Here is a 6,000-nt window from a genome sequence, read left to right as displayed (position 1 = left end):
ATTCCTAATGTTAAAAATTCTTACATAATGAATATCAAAAAAACAGAGAGATGTCTTGTCTTCACAACTTTCTGGTATGTTGTTGTGACTGTATAATAATTTGCTCTCATCTGAAACATTAGCTGACAGCTTCTAGGTCTCCATGGGACTTTGTTTAGCACAGCAGTTCATAGTTTGTTAATCCGACTTTGTGTTAGAAATTCAGTCCAAAGAGTTGATATAGCTCACCTAGTGACAATGATTATTTTGCCAGTGGGATTACCCAGTGCAAATTTAATAGGTAAAAGTATTTAAAAAATTTATATTGAGTAACATTTTCATTCAGTTTGTCCATGATATACTTCAGAAGTAAATATATAGCTTTGTTTTTGCTCAGCTAGCCAATATAATTGTTAAACATTTTATACAAATATAAAAGCATCAAAACTAAGCATGTTATAAGCAGGTTTACCTCTTTAAAAGATGTTGCATTAAAAATGGAGATTTTATTTTAAAAGTCCATGTTGTTGCTGGATTATGCCTGTGGATTAGGGCCCAGAGTGAGTCTTGACCTGAGGTCTGGAGGGCAGCCTAGAAATTCAGGATGGGACAGAATTAGGCCTAGGTAAGGGTGAGATGGAGTGAAAGATACAGAACTTTGTATTGGAACAGTTCAAAATGGAAAAATGGAAGGGGATCTTCCACAAAGCAATGAATTTCCCTTGATGTGTTCAGCAGCAGCTGGGCAATATAGAATGTCATTGGATATACTTGTATTAAGGAAACATGATTTGCTAAGGTCCCTCTCTATTTTAAGATTCCTTTATTTTAGTAGTTCTGTATATTATAGTAAAACAACATGAGAATGAAACCAGTAGTGAGATAATAAAACAAAGATTAGAATAAAATGAGTTTAGGTTCAATGAAAGTCACAAATCAGGAAGGAGAACTATTTCTAGGCAAATGCATATCAAAGGGTTATAGCCACTGGTTGGTCAACCACCAAAAGAACAGAGAATCGAAAAGCTTGAAAGTCAATCTCTAACAGAGCAGTGCTTAAAAACAGCAAACCTTCAGTCCTAAGGCAATCTTTTTACTTCTCTTACTGAGGCAAATGGACATCCTCTCTTGGCATTCACAGGCTTTGTGGGAAGAGCAAGGCCCACAGCTTATTCACAAGGAAGCATTTCTCTTCCTCTTACTCACAGTCATCCATCATTCCCTGGATATGTACTGAGTACCCATTGTGTGCCAGTAATGGCAGAAGCTAACATATTTCAAAATTTAGGAAGATTGCTATTCTCTCTAAGTGGTTTAAGAAGCAGTCTGACCCTTAGGTTTCTAAGCAGGTATTGTAACTTTGTACGATCTGGCTGACTGTCATTTGTGGCCTGGCACACGTCACAGACTAATGTATTAGTTTCCCGTTGCGACTGCAGTGGACTACCACAAATTTAGTAGCTTAAAACAACACACATTTACTTGTTTTGAAAGTCAAAGGTCCACAAATCTGCCTCACTGGCTAACAGTCAAGGTATTCACCGGGCTGCATCCTTTCAGGAGGCACGAGGGGGTTTCTGTTCCTCTGCCTTTTGGGACATTCCTTGGCTTATGGCTGCATCGCTCTGACCTCTGCTCTGTCCTCAGATCTCCTTCTTTGACTCTCTTGCTTCTCTTTTCCTGTATAAGGAGCCTTGTGATTATATTGGGCCCACCCAGATAATCCAGGATAATCTCCTTTACTTACAATTAAGAGATTGTGGCCTTTAGTCACATCTACCAAATACCTTCCCAGCAACACCTAGATTAATGTTTAATGGAATAACTAGGGATGATAGCCTAACCAATAAAGCTGATCATCACATTTATTTATTTATTTTCTTTAAAGATGCTATTTAAATATATTTACTGAAAAAGAGAATTTTGTTTTACTACATGATGAAAATCCCATATCACATTCCATAAACATAAAGTGTATGAAAATAAATAACATGAAGATACTTTTCATTCCAGGTAGATAGTGCTGCCTGCCAAACACTGAGCCTGTGGCTTGGTTATCATTGTTTACACAAGGAGACCAGCCAGAGATAGGTACCAAAATTGTCGTATTTTGCACTAAACTGAGCCCTTCTCCTTGATAGGAAAAGGATTAAAAGACCTTCAAAAGAACATGACTTTCTCAATATTTAAAGAAGCATCTGTGCACCAAATAAAATTCTGTCACAGACTGCAAGAGATTTTGTTTCTAACTTTGACAAACATTGCCATAATGTTTCCTAATCCAAGCTTTTGAGTCAGGCTGAATTTAAATCCAGAGTCCACCTTTGCTTACTAGCTATTCACTGTAATGCCACACCTCTGAATCTATTTCCTTACTTATAAAGGGCAGTAATAATAAAACCGCCTTTGGGGACTGTTTGTAATTATTTAAGTAGGATAATGCATGCACAGCCCTTGACAATGCCAAGCACATGGCATGTGCCTCAGAAATATCAGTCACTTTTAAAGCAGGTAGTCACTGTGGTAACTCTACTATCAGGACCCTTTCTGGTATTGTCAGCTTTCTCTCCCTTCCTACCCTCAAGATGAGATACTTGGCTTGACATAATCTCTTCACTCTCAAGATGGAGAAACACATCACTGAGTCTTTTGACTATGCATCAGTACCACAATTTAAGCTTAAGTGACTTTGTGGAAGGGGCTTGGAAGTTGATCCAGGTGGGGATTTTGGACAAGGTCACCCAAGCAATAAGTAGTCAGCACTAGCTTGCCATAATTGTCATGGTGCATTATGAACAGATATTTAGGGGTGAGCACCTGGGGTACTATGCTGGGTGGCCTTTGGGAGTGTCAGGCAGGATGTCTACATCACACTCCAAAGGGTCATCTGGAAGCTGAAGATCATGCACAATTGAGCCACAAGCTCAAAGGCACAAGCTACAAGGAATAAAATTATAACTTGCCCAGAATTGTACTCTACATTTCCCTTTGGCTGCCTGTTTATTTCTCAGTGTAATATGAGGTGTTCACTATGGCCCACAAAAATCTAGGCGGTTTTGGGTACCAAACTGTCTTATGAATTACCTTTTTCTCTAACTTCCTGTGGCTAAGATTAGCAAGCATAGTTTATAATTATAATTGCTGGATTTAAACTACAAAAAGAGTGCTCTTTGATAAAAGATGTACTTACATCGCAAATGTTCTGATTTGATATATTAGTCTTCTTACCAACAGTATTTTTTATAGTTGATTTGAAAAAAAATTTACTTTGTCTAGAAGGGGAGATGCTGGGGGAGACACTTTATTTCAATTTTTCATGTGTACAAGTTTTCGAAAAATTTGGCCATGTCTATGAAATCTTAATTGTATATTGAATTATGGCCAAGTTCTCCTGTTATTAGGATATGTGAGTTATGGCTAAAGTATTAAGGGGTTAAAAGATAATATTGAAATTATAGTTGGACTTATTTAAATATTATGAAGGCTATTTTTTCCAGTTTGTATTACTATATTACTTTTAAAATAGTCTAATATAAATGACCCAAATAGGCACACATTCTTTCTCAGTCTTATGCAATTAAAATAGTATTTTACAAAAGAGAGCTGGTTTGCTGCAGTTACAGTCTTACTTTGGAGAAAAATAAACTGCTAAATTGCTTTTTATTGAGGTGAGGCTTAGATCCAGGTTCTATGCAGTTTTGGAGTCCCTGTTTGAGAAAAAAGAATACCAAACAATTGACTTTTGCAAACTTTACTAAAATATGTGTCCCTCTGAACACACCCATAAGGTCCCCTAGTAAAAATCCAGTGAGGGGCCCTGAGGCTTTGGCTTCTTTACTTTCACATACCTCTGACTCAGGTATATGAGTGTAGAAATTTCTGAGAATGCTCCAGTTTCCCAATTAGTGAAAATGCTTTTCAGGCTTAATACTTGGAAATGTTCAATATTACAAATGATCAATTACCTACACAAGATGAATTATTCTGTTACTGACACTGTTCCCTTTTCACATTTGTTTATTGAAGGGAAACCAAATAATTAAAAATTCTAACATACTTCATTTTTCAAAAGAAATATCCAGAATCACAAGTAGCCCTTTCGTGGGATATGAGAAAAATGGTACCAAAGGATTATTTATCTCTGAAAGCATTTTCTCCCCCCAGTGTAGATTTTTCTCCTGGACTTAATAAGTAAACAGTTATACCTTCTTGTATAATTACTTTCTCATAGGACATTACATACAAATGTTGGGTTTAACTAGTGGTTGAAAATAAAAAAAAAAAAAAAGTAAGTCAAGGAAACTAAATTTGAAATAACTTCTCTGTAACTGAGAAGGAACAGTTTTCCTGACCATGCCTTACTTAGATTTCCATGTTCAAAAAGAAGTGAACAATTTAGGTATTTACTGCATATAGGACATTCAAGCAAGCTCTATAGGTAATTTTCAAAGAAACTTTGTTTCAGTGCTTCCTCAAATAAGAAATAAATGTCCTTAATTTTCCATTTTGACTATAGAGAACTGGTCTCTGAATTTTTTCTTTGTGTACTCAGGTACACAGTTTTAATAGCCTTATATATATATATATGTATTTTTAATAGCCTTATATTTTGATCATGCTTTCCCCATTTCTTCTTTTTGAACATGAAGGATGAAATAATTAAATGTCCAGAGGAGGAAAGAGGCATAGAATTAGGATCCTCATTTGGAGAAGGAAAAGAATAAGAATATTTTGATGAATAAATTCCTCTGATCCGCCTCATCATTTCATGGAATCGTATTTGGAGCCTGGCTGCTGGACAAGAGAGAGGCCTACTGTCTGGGTAAGATGACTCGGCACAACCAGGTTGGACAGGACTTGTTTGGGCTGTTGAGTCTGGGCAGCGGGGTAGCCACTGAAATTGCAAGGTGGGCTTATTCGGTGAAGGGCCTTCCTTGGTAATGCACAAACTGTCTTTGGAACCTTAGAACATTAAAGATTAATCGTTAAGAGGGGTTAATTGGAAATGATGGCACCCATGCTAAACAATTCATTGTTAATTTAAGGTACATCTCACCTTTTTCAACCAAGGATTTTGAGGTAGCTCACCAGATACATGTGTAAAAAAGTAAATAAATACAACTTTTAAAAAAAAGGTGGCGCTATAAGATGGAGATAGAATATATATATATAGAATATATATATATATCCTGGCCAGGGCACCATAGACACTACAATAGGACAATAAGTTTGTCTTGAAACTTCATAGAAACCAAAGTGAAAATGGAACCATGGTCAGTTGAAAAATTTAATTAGCCATGAGAGAAAAAGAATACTTATTTCTTCTGGGAAGTTATGCCTTCTCTAACATAAATTTTAAAAGGAATTTCTCAAGTGAAGCTGTAGTAAACAATATTCCTAACAGACAAAATAATGGGTTTATAAGCTGTTTCTTGTATTATCAGTTGATGAAGGCCAGCTGAGATTTCAAAAAGCTGCTGGATAAAAAACAGCTATGAAGGGAGTAAGCCATACCATGGAAATTACCCAATACAGTTAACTAAGCAGTTTAACCCAAGTATAAATACGAAAGCAACAGGCTAAAAATAACAAGTAACATAATACTGGTACTTCCAATTCTTTCTCAGTGAGATGTTGGTGAAAGTGGCTGAGAGAAATCACACTGCTTCTGATTCAGGTTTTCTTTTATCTTAGACCTGTTCTTTGTAAACTTCACATATTACAATTGAATAACTCTAAGGGATTTGTTTCTTACTGCTCTGGTTGTGGTTTTAAAGAATATTTATTTGCTGCATTTCATTTTCTCTAGCTGTCTTCTCTCTTTGAATCACTGGTCCCAGGCTCCTTGAGATAGTTCTGTGTAGAATAGAAGAAGGGCAATGTGATTTTAGTAAGGCATCTGAAAGACTTGTGATAGACTCATACACAAAATGGAGAAATATAATTTGAGTGGCAGATTTGTACCCAACTGAACAACTGTATCCCAAAACGTTGACTGATAGATGGCTGTTGTTCTGGAGG

This window comes from Manis javanica, chromosome 13 (genome assembly GCF_040802235.1).
Source record: "Manis javanica isolate MJ-LG chromosome 13, MJ_LKY, whole genome shotgun sequence".
In the NCBI taxonomy this organism is placed as follows: Eukaryota; Metazoa; Chordata; class Mammalia; order Pholidota; family Manidae; genus Manis; species Manis javanica.
The sequence above is the reverse complement of the archived record's forward strand: the minus strand, read 5'-3'. Positions refer to the sequence as shown.